Source organism: Eptatretus burgeri, chromosome 17, assembly GCF_056783735.1.
Source record: "Eptatretus burgeri isolate ZD-2024b chromosome 17, Ebu_testis_v1, whole genome shotgun sequence".
Lineage (NCBI taxonomy): Eukaryota > Metazoa > Chordata > Myxini > Myxiniformes > Myxinidae > Eptatretus > Eptatretus burgeri.
The window spans coordinates 48899699-48920411 of record NC_140977.1 but is presented as its reverse complement, the minus strand read 5'-3'; the positions used below and the strand labels follow the sequence as shown (position 1 = coordinate 48920411).

General features: G+C 46.8%; 2 long non-coding RNA genes across 14 annotated transcripts in view; both read right to left on the bottom strand.

Moving 5' to 3' along the window:
• Nucleotides 1-7412, bottom strand: part of LOC147010039 (uncharacterized) — a 193865-nt gene extending 186453 nt beyond the window's left edge. For 2 of the 12 annotated variants that reach the window (XR_015052696.1, XR_015052695.1), the window contains exon 1: nucleotides 7306-7412. This is a non-coding gene — a long non-coding RNA (uncharacterized LOC147010039). Of the gene's footprint in view, nucleotides 1-3299; nucleotides 3401-6636; nucleotides 6987-7305 lie in introns of all 12 variants that reach the window. The other 10 variants (XR_015052694.1, XR_015052693.1, XR_015052691.1 and 7 more) reach the window with 9 other exon arrangements.
• Nucleotides 7413-13538: 6126 nt separating this feature from the next.
• Nucleotides 13539-20562, bottom strand: LOC147010038 (uncharacterized). Of its 2 annotated transcripts, XR_015052679.1 has the most exons (7): nucleotides 20371-20562; nucleotides 19992-20050; nucleotides 19701-19884; nucleotides 15803-15973; nucleotides 15072-15109; nucleotides 14890-14960; nucleotides 13539-13807 (listed from the first exon to the last, which is right to left on the bottom strand). It is a non-coding gene; the product is annotated as an uncharacterized LOC147010038 (long non-coding RNA). The 2 variants fall into 2 exon arrangements; XR_015052680.1 differs by lacking the exons at nucleotides 19701-19884; nucleotides 19992-20050 and having other exon boundaries at nucleotides 20371-20487.
• Nucleotides 20563-20713: the final 151 nt, after the last annotated feature.

Here is a 20713-nt window from a genome sequence, read left to right as displayed (position 1 = left end):
TTCGGAGCAATTGGAATGCTATTTTCACGCGAACGATGTGGTCGACGAGAGCAAGCAGAAGTCGATCTTACTCGCTTCGCTTTCGCCGGAGCATTATCGGCTGCTGGGTGATTTAGTGGCACCAAACAGGCCCCGGGATGACGGGCTGGCGTTTCGGGACATTGTGGAGAAAATGAAAGCACACATGGCGCCGGAGAAGTCGTTGCAGCTCGCTCGATTCCAGTTCGATCGCCTCTCGAAAGGGGCAGAGGAACACGTCACTGATTTTGTGGCGCGGATTAAGCATTCTTCGATGGCCTGCAAGTTCACGGCGGGGGAGCGGCCAGCTCGGCTCAGAGATCGTTTTATTGCTGGTTTACAAGATGCGAAAATGGTTTCAGCGGTTTTACGGCTGAAGGATGAAGCCATTACATTCGACTCGGCGGTCAGCACGGCTACAGCGGTCGAGCAGACTCGCGGGGATGTTCGAGCCATCACCGGCCATGCGGGGTCGCGAGCACCCCGGGACGAGCGCACGACCTTCGATGCGGGTCGGACGTCGCCACGCGGCCGCGCGTGCGGAGAGGTGACCCCGCGGACGTGTTTGGGATGTGGAGGTCGACGGAATGGAGACGTCCGATTGTGCGGGGACTTCAAATCCACGGTTAACCCGGGGCTCAGCGTGGAGCAATATCCACTGCCGTCAATCGATGAAATATATGCGCGATTGGCGGGGAGTCAATACTTCATGAAGCTAGACCTGCGTGATGCATATTTTCACCTGCCGATGGATCCCGGGAGTAGCGAGCTTTTAACAATCAACACGTGTCAAGGACTCTATCGATATACCCGACTCTGTTTTGGGATTGCTTCGGCCCCAGCTTTGTGGCAGAAAGCTATGGATCAGGTTTGCATTGGCCTGCCCGCTCAGACCTACCTGGACGATGTGCTCATTGCGGGGAAAACGGCAGACGAGCATCTTGCGAACATTGCCCGAGTGCTGACAAAGCTAGAAGCGTGCGGCCTGCGCTTGAACAGGGACAAGTGCGCGTTCTTCAAGCAGCGCTTGGAATACCTCGGGCACATCATCACGCCGGAGGGGCTGTTGAAAGGTCCTCGGAAGGTGGAGGCGATTCAGCGCATGCCACCGCCTCGCGACAAGACGCAGCTGCGCTCGTTCATTGGCATGGCCCAGTATTACCAAAGGTTCGTGCGCGGGCTCAGCTCACAACTTGCGCCGTTAACGCGGTTGCTCAAGAAGGACGAGCGCTGGGCTTGGGGGCCTGCACACCAGGCGTCGTTCGACCGCGTCAAGTGGCTGCTCACAGAGGATACGGTCCTCGTGCACTACGAGCCTGCGCGTCCGCTCCTATTGGCATGCGACAGCTCTGCATATGGCATCGGGGCAGTGCTCTCCCACAGGATGGACGATGGTTCCGAGCGGCCTGTTTGTTTTGCATCCCGGACCCTGTCCACAGCAGAGCGCGGATATGCCCAGATTGAGCGTGATGCTCTCAGCCTCGTCTGGGGTGTGCGGAGGTTTCATCAATATCTGCTGGGGCGGCATTTCACTTTACAGACGGATCACAAACCGCTTCAATTCATCCTGAGACCCGAACGCGGGGTGCCGGTGGTAGCAGCCGCGCGAATACAGCGGTGGTGTCTGTTTCTGGGTGCTTACGATTATGATATTCAGTTCCGAAGCACCGAGAAGCATGCTAACTGCGACGGGCTCTCACGCTTACCGTGTGCGGAGGGTCCAGCTGCGTCTGAGTTGGGTGACCGGGTCGATGTGTTCGCGCTGGACCAGGTCCAAAGCGGGCCGGTCACGGCCAGGCAGGTCGCGGTGGAATCGGCTCGTGATCCGGTGCTTGCCCGTGTCGTCCAGGCGATTTCTATGGGGAATTGGAGCGATCTGCCTTCGACACCGGCATTTCAACCTTTCACGTCACGCGCAGCGGAGCTGTCTTTGGTCCAATGGTGCGTAATGTGGGGAATGAGGACCGTGATTCCGCCGAGGTTCAGGCAGCGGTGTTTGGAAGAACTGCATGTCAGTCACCTTGGCATCGTGAAGACCAAGAGTCTTGCTCGTAGCCTGTTGTGGTGGCCGGGGTTGGACAAAGACATTGAGCAGTTGGTTAAGCGTTGCGCCACGTGCCAGACAGATGCTGATAACCCGCGTCGAGCTTCGGGTCTCTGGCCTGTGCCAGACCGAGCTTGGCAGAGGGTCCATGTAGATTTTGCGGGACCGGTTAATGGCAAGATGTTTTTGATTGTGATTGATGCATTCTCTAAATGGCCGGAGGTTGTAGTAATGCAGCATACTTCAGCAAACATTACAGTAGAGAAGCTGCGGACGATCTTTGCTAATAAAGGGTTGCCGGAGATCCTGGTCTCTGATAATGGTCCGCAGTTCATCGCGGGGGTATTTGATGAGTTTATGCGCCAGAATGGTATTCGACATCTAAGGTCCGCACCGTATCATCCTGAGATGAATGGCCAAGCTGAGTCGTTTGTCAAGATGTTGAAGCGGGCCTTGCGCAGGGGGGGTGTTGCACCTGTGCAGGCGGTCATCGATGTCTTTTTGCTCCATTACAGGAACGCAGTTCATCCTGTCACGGGTGATTCGCCGGCCATTCGTCTCTATGGACGGGCTTTGCGGTCCAGGCTGGATTTGCTACGACCTGGAGGGTCGGGGAGTGGGGCGATGTCGCGTCCGACGCGGCTGCGCAGCTTCGGGGTGGGGCAGCGGGTAATGGTGCGCGATTATTTCCACGGTTCCAAATGGGTGCCGGCGGTGGTCTCTGTGGTGCTGGGGCCGGCGAATTGCATGGTGCGGACTGATGGTGGGGATGTGTGGAAGCGGCACGTGGACCAGATGCATGATCGCTGTTCAGCGTCACCCCCCCCCCACACCTCCCCGAGCTGAGCGATGCGGGACCCCCACCGGTAGTGTCGCCGCCACCTGACGTTGTATCGCCGGGGCTGGCTGGGCCGGCGCCGAGGGGGGGGGGCTTCGCCTGATGCCGTCCTACCCGGGGACGTCGAGCAGGCTGGGCAGTTGGGGATAGCTGGTGTTGCGGAAAGTGCAAGTCCGGCGAGGGTGTCACCTCGACCGGGCCGGGAGGCGTCTGAGCCTGGGCTGTCTGGTGGCGCTGCCCGTCCGAGGCGGGTCAGGGTGCGGCCGCGGTACTTGGAGGATTATGAGTGTTGATGGGTTTCCGATGGTCATGTTGTGATTATCCGTTCGTTATGTGACGGGTCATTTTACGAGGGGAGGAGTGTGCTGTGTCACGTGATTGGGTTTTCGTATATCATGCCTCGCCTGCTAGGGGTGGGAAGAGTGTGCTTCTGGTCGCGCAATAAAGCGGAGTTGATGGTGGCCCGCGTGTTTCTTGCATCCCACTGCACCTCGTACACTCTAGTGATAAGAGCAGAGGGAGGATGAGGGGCAAGATGGGAAGGGTAAAGAGAGGGGATAACAGGTGAGGGGTTCAGAGGTAATAGTTTTAAGTAAATGGGGTAAATTGGCACTGAAGTTGTTTAAAAAAGGATGATTGATGGAACACGAACAGGCATTACAAACTGGGATTTAAAATTTTTTTAAAGTCAGAGATGTGATTAAAGACATGACGTGAGGGATGCAATAAAGGTGAATTAAGAGAACGAGTACGTGCCCGTACATGCAAAAAAAAAGAAAAGAAAAAAATGAAGAATTGTGACGTCAATCGTGACGTCATAGCACCGTGTCCTGTCATTGGTTTCGTAAATAAATGGCCATAACTTGGGAACCACTTGTCCGATTAATATCAAACCTTGAAAACCCACATCCTCAGGGCCCCAGCAATATACCTGGCAAGTTTTAAATGCTTTTTTTTGAAAACAGCTTTTTGAAGAAGAGAAAGAGTTGATGAATTATGTTAATCGTGAGGTGAAGCATTCCTTTATTCAAAAGAAATGACAACCTCTCATCTTCTTCCACTAATAGATCTTTCTGGTCCTGAGCTAAAAGTATCTCCAACAACTTCTGTCGCTCGACCTTTCCTTTGCTTTTCCGTTCCCATGATGCTATCGCTGTCTCTCCGACTGATAAAGCAATTCTTGTTGGTTCTCTTTTCTCCTGTAACTCCACATTGGATGACTAGAACCTTCCATTTCCCTCTGATGCTCCCCTCACCAATCCAATGTCCCTCCCCATAATCTCTCTTCATGCAGTCAAAAAAATACTTCTCTCTCTGGACATAAGCAAGGCCGAGGGGTAAGATGGCATTCCTCCCCGTGTCTTGAATGAATGTGCTTCAGAACTTGCACCAGTGCTTGATCGTTGTTTCGTTTATGTTGAAAAACCCAAACTTTTCCTCTTGCATGGAAACATGCCTTCGTACAACCTATTTTAAAGAAAGGTGATCGTTCAAACCCTTCTTACTACCGTCCTCATGCTCTGAATTCTACTGTTTCGAAAGTCTTTGAATGTCTTCTCAATTCCCATTTTCTCAACCATGTTGAATCTCACAGTCTTCTATCTGACCACTAATATGGATTTCGCAAGGCAATATCTACAGGTCTCTCTCTCTCTCTCTCTCTCTCTCTCTCTCTCTCTCTCTCTCTCTCTCTCTCTCTCTCTCTCTCTCTCTCTCTCTCTTTCTCTCTTTCTCTCTTTCTCTCTTTCTCTCTTTCTCTCTTTCTCTCTTTCTCTCTTTCTCTCTTTCTCTCTTTCTCTCTTTCTCTCTTTCTCTCTTTCTCTCTTTCTCTCTTTCTCTCTTTCTCTCTTTCTCTCTTTCTCTCTTTCTCTCTTTCTCTCTTTCTCTCTTTCTCTCTTTCTCTCTTTCTCTCTTTCTCTCTTTCTCTCTTTCTCTCTTTCTCTCTTTCTCTCTTTCTCTCTTTCTCTCTTTCTCTCTTTCTCTCTTTCTCTCTTTCTCTCTTTCTCTCTTTCTCTCTTTCTCTCTTTCTCTCTTTCTCTCTTTCTCTCTTTCTCTCTTTCTCTCTTTCTCTCTTTCTCTCTTTCTCTCTTTCTCTCTTTCTCTCTTTCTCTCTTTCTCTCTTTCTCTCTTTCTCTCTTTCTCTCTTTCTCTCTTTCTCTCTTTCTCTCTTTCTCTCTTTCTCTCTCTCTCCTCCCCCCCCCCCCCTGGTTGCATCATTGGTTGGGACGAGGCTATGCCGCTGATGCAGTGTCCCCCTTACCAGTGCACTGCGACTCATTTTGCCGACCTCGGAAGGATGACAGGCTGAGTCAACCCCCTGGTGTATTAATTCCGCAGCCCAACGGGGCTTAAACTCAGGACCCTCGGATCCCAAGCCGCCACCCGAACCATGAAGCCAACACCAGGCTTTTAATATGTACAGGTGATATCCTTTCTTACATTACTAATGTCAGGTCCTCTTTGAGAGACGATGGGGGTATCCTTTGTTGTCGGCCTTGATATATCAAAAGCCGTTGACAAAGTTTGGCATCGGGGTCTGATTTCCAAGCTTCCCTCTTTCAGATTTCCTCCTTCACTCTGCTGTCTCATATCGAGCTTTCTCTCCGCCAACTCTATCTCCGTAATTGTTGATGGTACTTCATCTCCCCCTTCCCCATCAACAGCGGTGAACCTCAGGGTTCCATTCTGTCCCCATCACTCTTCCTTCGTTTTATCAATGACCTTCTTTCTTCCACAAATAACCAAATGCACTCGTATTCGGATGACTGAACATTACATTCCTCCATGTCTTTCCCATCTGCACCGTTTTCCCTCACTCGATCTGCATCTTGTTTCATCACAGCCACCTCTTTAAATTAGGATTTGGACAAGATCTCCCAGTGGGGAAAATGTAATCAAGTAAAGTTTAATGTTTCAAAAACTCAATTTCGTGCCATCTCTCTCTCTCTAAAACTCCTCTCATTTCTCCAATCTCCTTTGAAAGCTCCACAATTACACCATGTGATACAATAAACCTACTCGGTATTCGTCAAACATGAAATTTTCCTGAAATCAACATATTGCGCAAATAGCTAAGTCTACCTCCGAGAAATGAGGAGTCCTGTTCAGATGGTGACGATTCTTCTCCTCTGAACAGTTGCTCCAACTATAAAAAGGATTGATTCGTCCTTGTATGGAGTACTGCTCTCACATCTGGGGAGGTTTCAGCTCCATGAACTGACTGGACAGACTTGAATCCAAAGTTATTCGACTTGTGAACTCGACGAATGTGACCTCAAAACTCGTCCTGCTCAAATTATTCCGCATAATCGGCTCTTTCTCTTTTCTGCAGAAATTACTTCGGTGTCTGTTCGCAAAAACTTGCTGTTTGTGTACCTCCACCATTTGCGATACCAAGGAATACTCGACAAGCCACGACATCACATGCAAATTGTGTGGCCATTGGCAATTCAAGGGTGGATCATGATGATGTTTGTTTCTTCCCCTCCACTGCCAAACTCTGGAACTCTTTACCTTCTCATGTCTCCCCAAACACTTATGACCTTCTCCTTTTCAAAAAGCAGATTTTTTACTTTCTCAAAAACTCTTAGACGATTCTCTCTTTCCTTACTTTTCTATTCATGCAGTTATGTTATTTTTCAGGCTTGGCCTCGTTGAGGACCATTCAGTCCGTGCCTGCGGCCTTGAACACAAAAAAGAAGGGATGTCAGGATAGTCTCGGGGTACACACACTCACCTCGAAGCTGTCTTGCCTGGAAGGATAGCCTCGGGGTAAGCACACTCTCTTCGAAGCTGTCGAGCGGAGGTTTGAACCCTGACTTAGCTGTGAAATGTCATCCTGGTGCTTCACAGCCTGAGTGATTTACCAATGCTTATGGTTTGTGCCGTCCTTCCGATGTAAGACAAACTGGGTATCCCATCTGGAAGAAATAGTCAGTCGACGTTCAAGACCCCACAGTGTTCTTCATGAAAAATCGACGAGACATTCAAAATCCCCCAGAAACAAAATCCAAATTACTGCCCTCCCCTCCAGGGGGCACTGAATCAGTGGCACATCTGTGGCCTCATCGATCCTGAATCCTTGTCCTGCATCACAAAGAAGAAGCGTGAAGTCGTCACACAATGCAGTTCAAATTCCGAGGTTTCAACCAAACCAGCATGTTTCACAACACAGTTCATCGTTTTCAGATTGCCATGACAACGCAAACCGAAGATCCTCCCTCAAAGAAATAGAAGAGTTTATTCGAACCTGGTAATCGAAAAGGCAATAAAATTGTCACACCAGAAGTTTGAAAGTAACTCCATAACCCTCATTACAACGAACCAGCACAACTCGATATATCACACAAGATAATCTCGGATAAGAAAACTAATTTCATGAGAACGAACGATTCCCCAAACTTACCGACTCTTTCCAATCAAGTGAACAGGATGGATCAAAATCAGGTGAACAGGTGTTGAGATGATCTCTGAGTGATGTGGAGCAGAGTGAATCGTCCTTTTATCAGAAGGTAAATTGATGACATGACCCGATTTGTGTTTTCTCAATATGTTAGTGAATCAATGCCAGGTAAACCTGGATGCTCCGACAAAGCAGAAAAAAACAAATAAAGATTTACATTTCAAACAAACTCAAATACATCACTGAGGATATGACAACACAGGATATGAATAAAGTGCTTGTGTGCATAATACCATCAAACTATAAACATCAGATGAAAGAAAAATAGGACCACGGGACCTGAAGCTCACCTGGATCAGCAGAAACATTGAATGACGTCATAAAAACTTGGAACTTTTGTTCATGTGCCGAATCTGGTTTGATATTCGATTTTCCATCCTCGTTCATGAGCGTCTGTGTCGCCGAAGCAGCTTCTTGAGCAAGGGTTATACTAGGTGGTTTGCCATTTCCTTCCCAGCAGAAGTTCGGGCAGGAATTTGTAACTTGGTAATGGTGCCGGTGATAGCTCGCTCACTCTTCCTGAAGGGCATCGTTGGGATCTTCAATGTGCATCAACGAATGTCGGAAGACAAGACGCCCAGTCGTCCATCGGAATAACGACACACACATTGATGGTTCAGTCAGTCTGTGAAACACCAGAATGGAATTTTATAGCTGGGCCGAGATTCAAACCCAGGCGAGACACCTTAGAGGAGAGTTTGTGGACCTTGAGGACAACCTGTCAGCCGAGATCGTGAAAATATAATCTACTGGTGTTCCTGCTTGTATAAAATAATATCAGGCCTGCAATAATTACCTTGAAAAGAGTGAAAAAAAGGAATTTTGGAGCCATTTTCCCACGTGTCCAGCACTGCATTTTATGTTCACCACAACAATAATTTTTAATGTTTGTGTGTGTGACACGTACGCACACTCAAATCTAAGCTGTCTTCTCCGAAAGGATAGCCTCGGGGTACACACATTCACCTCCAAGATGTCTGGCCTGTCAGGATAGCCTCGGGGTACCAAAGTTGTACTGCAGAATCAACGAACATTGTACGGATAGCCTGTTCGCTGCTGAACCACACGTCCTCATTTACCAAGATGATGTCTTCGTCACTGGCCACTCAGAGCTTCATCATCTTGACAACCTGGAACGTGTGCTTTGCATCATCTCCAACTCTGAACTACACCTGCGGAGAGACAAGTGCGAGATCATGGTTCCGTGTGTGACCTATTTGGGCCATCGTATCAATGCTGAAGGCTTACGTCCCACTGAAGAGAAGATCAGAGCAATCAAAGACGTCCCAGCTCCGACCAACATTTCTGAAGTCAAGGCTTACATTGGCATGCTGCAGAACTACAGCGGTTATATCCCAAACATTGTTACCATGCTTCACCCACTGTATTGTCTGTTCAAAAAGGCGTCAGCTGGAAATGGGACATTGCAGAGTCATCAGCCTTTCAGAAGTCAAAAGACATACTGCAGTCTTCAAATGTGCTCGTTCACTACGACCCAGACAAAGACATGGTCCTGTCGTGTGATACGAGTCAGTACGGGGTTGGTGTTGTTTTGTCACACACCATTCCAGATCGCACAGGGAGACCAATCGCATTCGCATCTCGTACACTGTCCCCGGCTGAGAACGAGTCAGCTGGACAAAGAAAGACTTGGCATTGTATTCGGAGTGAAGAAATTTCACCAGTACATCTTCCGTCGACATTTCACCATTTACACGGACCACAAGCCACTGATTTGTTTGCTCGGTCCAACAAGAACTACCTCAGAGGTCTTACCGGGTGGGATCATACACTGGTCACTTTTGCTTTCGACTTATGATTACGACATTACGCACAGACCTGGCTCCACAATTTCAATTGCAGATGCCATGAGTCGCCTGCCACTTCTGGACACATTGTTTGACCCCCCCCCCCCCCCCGACACCTGGCAGCGTGATATTGTTCCGAATCTGGAAGCCTTGTGCAGTGTGCACACAGACAGACAGCAGTCCCTAAGCTTAGTTATTTCAATAAGTATGTGTTTGTAGTTAGGGTCCCCTACCTGTGTCTTATGAGAATGAAATGTTCATGCACTGTGGAGTTACTTTGATAGTCAGGGTGTTCTTTTACACTTGTAACAACAACACCAGCGGCACCGTCTCCTCGCTCACCGACGCTATAACACACGTGGCCACAGGTGAGGAGGTGGGCGGAGCCACAAACGCCTCCATTCGGGACTCCACCCAGAAGAGTGGGAGTTGCCCCGCCTACCATGGGCTTGTCCAATGGAGGACGTCCAGGGAATCGCGCAATGAGTCTGACCAATGAGGAGGCGAGTGGGCGGGAAAAGAAGCTCCTCCCTCCTGAGGAGAAAGTGTGGTTGTCTGGACCAGCAGCGTTCGAGAGACCGGGTGCTTGTGGCAGGAGCGTTGGCCAGTTCAATTGTTCGGGGCGTTCTTGCTGGAACGAGAAGGTCTCGTCGCCTGGTCGCTTTGTGATCCTCGTCGCCTGGTCGCCTTGTGAGCCTCGTCGCCTGGTCGCCTTGTGAGCCTCGTCGCCTGGTCGATCCGTCTTGCCTGCCGGTGTTCTGTCCGGTCCACCTTCGCGCCAGCTGCCGTCCGTCATTGTGTCGTGTTGCGGGTTCGAGTTCCGCCAAACCGGATCATCGAGAACCGCACAAGGCGGGAGGTGCGAGACAGGTTCTCCCCTTCGGCTCGACTTCCCTCCCAGCTGAAGGAATAATAAAAACCTTGAGGTCCACCTCTCTTCCTGGGTATTTGGGTGTGCGTGTGTGTGTCTTTGGGCCCGTCTTTAAGTAAAACTGTGTAAGTGCTTTCTTTTGCTCATTGTACATTGCGTTTCTTCGTCGTGATAACTCTGCCCTTACGTGCTCCCATCGTTCCCCCGATTATTGTAAATAAATTCCCCTCTTGTTGAATGTTTCAGCTCGTCCTTGTCCTTTTCTACATTGGTTTAGCACGGTGTGTGTTGGCGGGATTAAAAAGGCTGTTGCTTCCGTAGTTGTGCATTTGTACCGACGGGACCTTTTGGACCGACAACCATCCGCTCGGGTTACGCAAGGGTCGAGCAAGGTAACGGCTCGCCCCGTTCGAGCTCCGTCGAGGGTGTGAATTCCTCGAAAGCTCGCCATGTGGGCCTCCAGGTATTTTGAAGTTTGGCAAATAACCCTGTACCACGTGGTTGAATTATTGACTATTCATGGTCCTGTAAGGGACCCGTACCTTCAGGGTTATTGGAAAGGTACGATCTAGATTCCGGGTGTTCGGTGGAGCAGACTCTACTGCTCCATCTCGCCGTCATGCTCGCCACTGATACCTGACCCACAACAATATCTCTGATGGAATTTTTTTATTGACAACCCAATCTATGCCAACCATATGCAGACCAACACCAGGCAGGTGTGACCCACTTTTTTCCAAGGTCATTCATGCTACTGGGCATGGGTGGGGCCTTCTACGTGATGTTGACCCTGAATTGTATTCGTACAAGGCCAGGCAGAATGAAGTAAGTGTGAAGACCCTTTCTCCGGCCGCAGGTGAAGAGTCAGAGAGGAAGTTCTCAAATACCCAGTTTATTGAATAAGCACACGCAGGCTGAGGTGGTTAGGCAGCTCAAACCAAACAGAGGAGAGCCACCAATCACACTGAAGTTTCACATTCAAAAACTCTCATATTACTGTATATTCAGCCAATCTCTAGTTCCAATCTATCTCTGGTTTCAATTTTCCTCTGGGTGGCTTGACAAGGGCCCCGAGCGTGCACTCAAAAATGTCTCTCAGGCAATTCGCCCCCACAATCTAGGCTTTTTTATCACTGTGAAAGCAAAGCCCCCGTCTCATTTCATAGGAGTGGAATGTCTGGGAAAGCCAAGATAAAGTGTAGGATTTCCAGTGAAGGACATGTGGTGGGCTCGCTTGAGGAAACAGTGCAATCTAAATTTATAAAGGTTTTAAAATACATTTCGAAGGATACAAGAAAATTGGTTCGAATCCATACATTAAACTACTATATATATATATATATATATATATATATATATATATATATATATATATATATATATATATATATATATATATATATATATATATATATATATGTTTTGACTATGGCTCAAATGTGACCATTAATAACACTTCTCACAGTAAGTATCGAGAATGACTGCCTGCTGTGGGGATGCTGAGTGGTCATTCCCCCAAACTTGCGCAGAAAGATTTTGAGTCAGACTCACGATTGTCATCCAGGCATTGTAAGAATCAAATCGCTAGCATGGAACTCTGTCTGGTGGCTTCATCTTGACTCTGACATCGATTCATGTGTCAAACATTGTTATCCATGCCAAAGCAGTCGAAATGCCCCTGCAAAGGCACCACTGCACCCCTGGGAATGGCCCACTGAACCATGGCAGAGGTTTCATCTTGACTATGCTCGACCCGTCGAAGGCCGATGATTGTAATTGTTACGGATGCTCACACCAAAGGGATCGATGCCAATGTAACGCATACAGCAACCTCACACGCGACTGCAGAGAGGCTGTGCCGGTGCTTTACCACTCATGGTTTGCCACGCATGACAGTCACTTACTATGGAACCTGTTTCTCAAGCTCTGAATGCACTGAATTCACTGAATTCACCCACCTGAACGGTATAGTACATAAGTTTGTGAGTCCACACCATCAAGCTTCACATGGACTCTCTGAACGCTCCGTGAGTTTCATCAAGTCTTGTCTCAATAAGATACACGGTGGAAACCTTCAGAACAGACTATCGCGTTTGCTTTTCGCTCACCGCATCACTCCCCACACTACAATGGGGGTGACACCAGCTGAGTTTCTGATGAAACGACGTTTGTGTACAAGACTGGATTCTCCAAGCCCAGACATGGCGTCAGTCGTGTTTCAAAGTCAGTGGAAAGAGAGATTTCATCATGACAAATATGCTGTGCAGTGCTCCATAAACATCAGGGACCCGGTGTTTGTTAAAAACTTTGGTCGCGGAAAGGCTTGGCTTCCAGGGAGGGTTCACAAAAACGAGGGACCGTTCTCCCACAAGATCAACCTCGAGGACAGTCGAGTTTTCCGGAGGCACCTTGATCATGTCTGGTATTGGTCTTGTGATCCTGTCATCTTCACAAATGATGTCTCGCCACATCCTGAACCTGTGACGAGTGACGTTGTTGATGCAGATGGTACTGCACCACTCCCTGAGACAGATCCTAATAACGCTGTTGCAGCATCACCAGCGGGGCCTTCTGTTGGCTTTTACCCCAATGATCATCTAGAGTTCCAAAGGGGCCTATCCGCATTGATTTGTAGCCAATACTCATACATTCATGATCTTTGTATTATATACTCGTGTCTTCATGACTCTTGTGTTCATCTTTAATGCATTTTAACACGAAATGTGAGGTGGAAGATGTCATGTATTCATGTATCAGATCAACCGGAAGTGCGGTCATCAGGAGGCGGGAACGAAGCTGTAGCACAATGAAGCTCGACTCACGGATGGCTCTGAGGTTTCTGTGTGTGGAACACAATAAATGATTGAAGGAGCACTCAAACTGCTTTCCCTGCCTGATACATTGCACGTGTGTTGTGATCCTGCAGCACGTGATGCGAGGCAATGCGACGTTGCATGATTCTGAAAAACCCAAGGCAGCACTTCGTCACAGGATGGAGCACCACGTCACGGGATGGAGCACCTCGTCACGGGATGGGGCACCACGTGATGTGAACACAGGTGAACCCAACATGACGCTGAACGTCCCGACTCGATGTCACAACTCCCATACCACAGGATTCACGATTCCAGTGGTGAGAGGATGTGTATGGGAACTGTAGTCGTGATGGGATAAATCTGTTCATGAGAGTATGATCTTATGGAAGAATTCCCATGGGAAAGAAAAGGTAATGAAGAATAAAATGAAGAAAATGGAAAGTAAAACAAAATGTGAACCTGCGATTAACCTCCCCTCCGAAAACAAGATAATAATCACCGAGGATTTCTCCCATGGACCATCTTGTGTTTTGGAGGTTCAAGTACGTGGTGTCACGTGGACGATGTCTGCTGACGCGGATTGGCCACACTGAAGCAATGTGCTTCGAAAATGGCCGAATCAAAGGTAATTACACTCGAGGGGACGGCGTGGTACCAGACCATGTAATGAAAACACAAAGGTGACGAGCTGAAGCGTTTATTCGAAGCTCCAGGTACATGATGGATGGACAAACATGAAATAGAGATTTTACATTCATTGATGTGATAAAGGGTTGATATTTGATGAGAAACTGTTCATGTTTATAATCATTGTTCACCATCAACACATCGCAGGAACATCAAGCAAAGGAAATGGTGAAACAGGTGTCTTGTTGGAAGAATGGGATGAGAATATGTGAGGAGGTGTGTCCGGTCATGGTCTTGGAACTCTAATTCAACCTGATGAAACACTTGGGGTGAGAAGGAAAGAGGTAATTACACTGATTGTTCATGAGATTGGTTAATCATGTCAATAAGTTATACCAAGCAGATCCTCCCTTCGACTGGATCAACAAATATTAACATTTTAGACACAATGTGGATCTCACACACCACACACACACCCCAAACTCTTATCACTTCATCTTTGACCAGGTATCTTCAACAAAACAACCCGAAATATAAAGGAAAGATACATCTCCTGTAACTGTCACAGTAACCGTGATATCCTCCCTGAAGTGTGATGTTCCTCTGGGAGGAATCATCACCTGTTCTCACGGTGTCAGAATGATGGTTTTAATTTCACAGAATCGGGACTCGAACCCAGGATAACAAACATCAATGTTGAGCGAGATACCGAGCTCCTTATCCAACATCGGAACTCAAACCCAGGATAACACACCTCGATGTTGAGTGAGATCCGAAGCTCCCTGCCTGACGGCTGTCTCCCATCAATGGCTGTCTTTGGGGGGGGGCTGTGTCCCTGACATTTATTAGTGTTGTAAACAATTAATGAATATGACAAATACTGTGTGAAGCACATGGTTGGTAATCACATAGATTCGAGATTATATTGAGATATAATAAAGTCACTTAAAGTTACATCTGACAAACGAGCCTCATTGGAATTGTTACATTTCCGACAACGAATCGACATGTTGTTCATCACCTCGTGTGATGTATCTTGAACAAGAGTGTGGATGGTTGTTGTAGTGATGTTTTCCTTCAATTATTCGATACATGCGGGTTAATTATTGTGTGAACGACATCGTGTTCCATCATTCAAAACGTTCATGTATCACTTGCAACACTCTGGAGGAAAATATAATCTACACCCTCACTGCTTCCCACCAAAATGATGATAAATATGTCAGATATAAATTCCACACCCTGTTTTATCTTCCCGAGAAGATCACATTTATTACAAGGAAATTTGGAATGATTATCAAGAAATATTTTTGAAAAGTTGGTGGAATTAAATGCACATTGTGAGTAATCTATGAAAACATTCATCACTCGACATTTGTGAAGATTAAACCGGAACTGCACTTACCTCTTGGTGATCCATCATCCATCATGTTGCCTTTTTTCGGATGGGGGTTGGGGGGCGACCAAAACCACCTCCTGTGGAGAAACACCGATGGGGTGGAAATATGAAGGTGCAAGACATTGATTTGGAGAAAAGAAGTTAATGGGGGTGGGGGGAGGGGTGTGAGGGAGAGAATGATGGCATACCTGCTGGGAAAAGCTGTCGGGTGTCGTCCGACGCGTCCCTAGGGGGGTCAAGGGGCATGCCCACCCGGAAAATTTTCAAAAAAACGAAGCAAAATGGTGCAATCTTCTGCATTTTGAGACCACAGTTAGCTGAAATATTTTTGGAGTGAAAAAGAGAAAACTTAACATGTTTGATCTACTCACCGATCTTTATTTTACTAAGACATCATGATCATCAGTCACGTTTCCATAAATTACTCACTGTCCAAGCTCTACATGTATGTGCCCATACATGTACACAAGAGTTTACATAAACTCACTGGTACATCTTCATGAATGGAATGTGAGAAACGAACGCAAAACTGAAAAAACACAACTATTTTTTTTCCAATAAAAATTTCCAAATGCAGTTTGTCTGACTAATAAAATCGGTATGCATTGGGAACTATAGAAAATCGGTAGGCTTCCGTGTGAATCGGGAGGGTTGGTAGGTAATTGATGGTGGAGGCGGGATGGGTGGAGGGGGGGTGGAGTGATGGTGGGGGTAAAGAGCAGGGGTGAGGGGAGGGGTGGGCGTTTGGTGAAGAAAGGAAATGAAGATGACGTGTAATGAGGAGAGGAATGTGAAGATAGACATGGAGTTATTGATTCTCATTTACTGTGAAATCGTTTGCACAAAAATTACTGAAAGTAAAAGGGAAATCTCAAATGTGGGAAAATGAGATTATCAGGAATGTTACGTTTATACTTACTTCCTAAGAGGTTTACGTTTGTATAATGTTGAAGAAGAACGCATGTCTGGTGGTCCTCGCTGATCTGGTCCATCATGATCCTCTCCTGGTTCTGGTTCCTCCACCATGGTTGACGACCCAACGAAGGCCAGAGAAAGGAGCATCGTACTCAATATCAGCAACTTCATGGTCCTGCAGCACATTGGAGTGGGTTTTGTGATGGAGGTGATCCAGAGATTATAACCCTCGCCAAAGGAGAGGATGTTGCATTTGGGTCCGTTTGGTTGTCTGTCTGTATGTTTGTTTGTCCGTTTGTTTGTCTATCTGTCTGTTTGTTTGTCTGCACAGAACTTTCGTGTTTTTCTCAGCAATCGCTTGTTGGATTGAGACGAAATTTTCGACATTGGTGCAACTTCTCATGCTCAATGTTTTAATGATAATAATGACGTCGTAAGTCACGTGGTGTGGCAGCCATATTTTAAAAACGGAAAGTCTGAAACTGCACAAAGGAAGAAATTGAAACTTGGCAGATACCAAATACGATGAATGAGTGTGATTTTTATGATGTCATAGGTACTGTTGTTATGACGTCATAATTGCATTCTTCTTCTATTTCAGCGACCATAATTATCCCACCGTTTTTATGGGCTCAGCCACTGGGAAGCTTTGCCCGAGTCTTCATAACCGGCTGACCAGGTTTGACGGTTGACAAGTTATGCCTGGAATTTGGAAGTTGGCCATGGTGTCGGAAGCCGGGGATAGCTCACCTATTCTTCACGAAAGAAACCATGGGATGATAGAAGATTTGTCTCCCGACCATCACTGTCTTTCTCGGTTTCACTTACTGCTCTCCAAATTCTACAAATCTGAAAGCTTTCTCTGACTTTCTTATTTGTTTCCATGAGGCCTTGACATCCGAACACCCTCAAGCAGAATTTCTCGATGTGGGAGACTTCAGTGTACACCACAGAGAGTGACTAAAATCTTCCCACACAGATGTTGGGGGATGGGGTCGGGGGAGGGGGTCGGGGGAGGGGGAGTGTTGAAGCTCTTTCGTTTTCCTTTCCAAATCATTTGGAACAAATTGTCACCCACCCTTCCCATATCCCAAATCTTCTTGACTATACCACCAATACTTTGGATGTGTTCATCACTTCCAATCCGTGGCATTACAACTACACAATTTCACCTCCAATTGGTTCTTCTGACCACAATCCTGTGAACATCCCTTTACTTTCCACCACTTCTCATCCGACTGCTCTGACGAAACGCTAGTATTGGCATTTCAATAATGCTGACTAGACTGGTTTATGAAACTTCTTTTCTGACTTTCCCTGGAAAGACGACTGCCCCTCCTCGGGTGATGCCTCTATCTCTGCGAAACGTGTCGCTGAGGTTATTGTTGCAGGAATGGAGGGATATATCCCCTTCGCTTTCAAATCTATCTCTCCGACCAATTCTGCTCTGCTTGTCTTGTCAGGCGTCGTGCAAGGGATGCCGCATCTGGAACATGGAAAAAGTCTTCTTCCTCTGACTCGCATTCAGCTTTCATATCCCCCATAAATCATTGCACACATGTTAATCGTGAGCTGAAGCATTCCTTTATTCAAAAGAAATGTGACAACCTCTCATCTTCTTCCACGAATAGATCTTTCTGGTCCTGAGCTAAAAGTATCTCCAACAACATCTGTCGCTCTTCCTTTCCTTTGCTTTTCCGTTCCCATGATGCTATCGCTGTCTCTCCGACCGATAAAGCAACTCTTTTTGGTTCTCTTTTCTCCTCGAACTCCACACTGGATGACTCGAACCTTCCATCTCCCTCTGATGCTCCCCTCACCAATCCAATGTCCCTCCCCATAATCTCTTTTCATGCAGTCAAAAAATACTTCTCTCTCTGGACATAAGCAAGGCCGACGGGCAAGATGGCATTCCTCTCCGTGTCTTGAATGGATGTGCTTCAGAACTTGCACCATTGCTTGCTCGTTGTTTCGTTTTTGTTGAAAACCCCAAACCTTTCCTCTTCTCCTGGAAACATGCCTTGGTACAACCTATTTTAAAGAGAGGTGATCGTTCAAACCCTTCTTACGACCATCCTATTGATCTTACTTCTGCTGTTTCCAAAGTCTTTGAAGGTTTTCTCAATTCCCATTTTCTCAAGCATGTTGAGTCTCACAGTCTTCTATCTGACCACTAATACGGATTTCGCAAGGCAATATCTACAGGTCTCTCTCTCTGTCGAGTGCTGCCTGTGGCTGCTGGTTGCATCATTGGTTGGGACGAGGCCATGCCGCTGATGCAGTGTCCCCCTTACCAGTGCACTGCTACTCATTTTGCCGACCTCGGAAGGATGACAGGCTGAGTCAACCTCCTCCTGTATTAATTCCGCAGCCCAACGGGGCTTAAACTCAGGACCCTCGGATCCCAAGCTGCCACCCGAACCACGAAGCCAACACCAGGCTTTTAATATGTACAGGTGATATCCTTTCTTACATTACGAATGTCGGGGCCTCTTTGAGAGACGATGGGGAATCCTTTGTTGTGGGCCTTGATATCTCAAATGCCGTTGACAGAGTTTGGCATCGGGGTCTGATTTCCAAGCTTCCCTCTTTCAGCTTTCCTCGTTCACTCTGCTCTCTCATATCGAGCTTTCTCTCCGACAACTCTATCTCCGTAATTGTTGATGGTACTTCAACTCCACCTTCTCCATCAACAGCGGTGTACCTCAGGGTACCATTCTATCCCAACACTCTTCCTTCTTTTTTATCAATGACCTTCTTTCTTCCACAAATAACCAAATGCACTCGTATGCTGATGACTGAACATTACATTCCTCCATGTTTTCCCATCTGCCCCATCTTTACTCACTCGATCTGCATCTTGTTTCATCACAGCCACCTCTTTAAATTCGGATTTGGACAAGATCTCCCAGTGGGGAAAATGTAATCGAGTAAAGTTTAATGTTTCAAAAACTCAATTTCGTGCTCTCTGTCTCTCTCTGTCTCTCTCTGTCTCTCTCTGTCTCTCTCTGTCTCTCTCTGTCTCTCTCTGTCTCTCTCTGTCTCTCTCTGTCTCTCTCTCTCTCTCTCTGTCTCTCTCTGTCTCTCTCTGTCTCTCTCTCTCTCTCTCTCTCTCTAAAACTCCTCTCAACTCTCCAATCTCCTTTGAAAGCTCCACAATTACACCATGTGATACAATAAACCTACTCGGTATTAATCTAACATGAAATTTTCCTGAAATCCACATATTGCGCAAATAGCTAAGTCTGCCTCAGAGAAATTAGGAGTCCTGTTCAGATGGTGAAGATTCTTCTCCTCTCAACTGTTGCTCCAACTATAAAAAGGATTGATTCATCCTTGTATGGAGTACTGCTCTCATATCTGGGGAGGTTTCAGCTCCACGAACTGACTGGACAGATTTGAATCCAAAGTTATTCGACTTGTGAACTCGACCAATGTGACCTCAAAACTCGTCCCGCTCAAATTATTCCGCTTAATCGGCCCTCTTTCTGTTTCTGCAGAAATTACTTCGGTGTCTGTTCGCAAAAACTTGCTGTTTGTGTACCTCCACCATTTGCGATACCAAGGAATACTCGATAAGCCACGACATCACATGCAAATTGTGTGGCCATTGGCAATTCAAGGGTGGATCATGATGATGTTTGTTTCTTCCCCTCCACTGCCAAACTCTGGAACTCTTTACTTTCTCATGTCTCCCCAAACACTTATGACCTTCTCCTTTTCAAAAAGCAGATTGTTTACTTTCTCAAAAACTCTCAGACGATTCTCTCTTTCCTTAATTTTCTATTCATGCAGTTATTTTACTTAAGGCTTGGCCTCGTTGAGGACGATTCAGTCCGTGCCTGCGGCCTTCAACATAAAAAAGAAGGGATGTTAAGATAGTCTGGGGTACACACACTCACCTCGAAGCTGTCTTGCCTGGAAGGATAGCCTCAGGGTAAGGACACTCTCTTCGAAGCTGTCGAGCGGAGGTTTGAACCCTGACTTAGCTGTGAAATGTCATCCGGGTGCTTCACAGGCTGAGTGATTTATCAATGATTATAGTTGGTGCCGTCCTTCCGATGTAAGACAAACTGAGTATCCCATCTGGAAGAAATAGTCAGTCGACGTTCAAGACCCCACAGTGTTCTTCATGAAAAATCGACGAGACATTCTAAATCCCCCAGAAACAAAATCCAAATTACTGCCCGAACCTCCAAGGGGCACTGAATCAGTGGCACATCTGTGGCCGCATCGACCCTGAATCCTTGTCCTGCATCACAAAGAAGAAGCGTGAAGTCGTCACACAATGCAGTTCAAATTCCCAGGTTTCAACCAAACCAGCATGTTTCACAACACAGTTCATCGTTTTCAGATTGCCATGACAACGCAAATCGAAGATCCTCCCTCAAAGAAATAGAAGAGTTTATTCGAACCTGGCAATCAAAAAGGCAATAAAATTGTCACACCAGAAGTTTGAAAGTCACTCCATAATCCCTCATTACAACGAACCAGCAGAACTCGATATATCAAACAAGATAATCTCGGATAAGAAAACTAATTTCATGAGAACGAACGATTCCCCAAACTTACCGACTCTTTCCAATCAAGTGAACAGGATGGATCAAAATCAGGTGAACAGGTGTTGAGATGATCTCCGAGTGTTGTGGAGCAGAGTGAATCGTCCTTTTATGAGAAGCTAAATTGATGATATGACCCGATTTGTGTTTTCTCAATATGTTAGTGAATCAATGCCAGGTTAACCTGGATGCTTCAACACAGCAGAAAATAACAAATAAGATTTACATTTCAAACAAACCCAAATACATCACTGAGGATATGACAATACAAGACATGTATAAAGTGCTTGTGTGCATAATAGCATCAAACTTTAAACATCAGATGAAAGAAAAATAGGACCACGGGACCTGAAGCT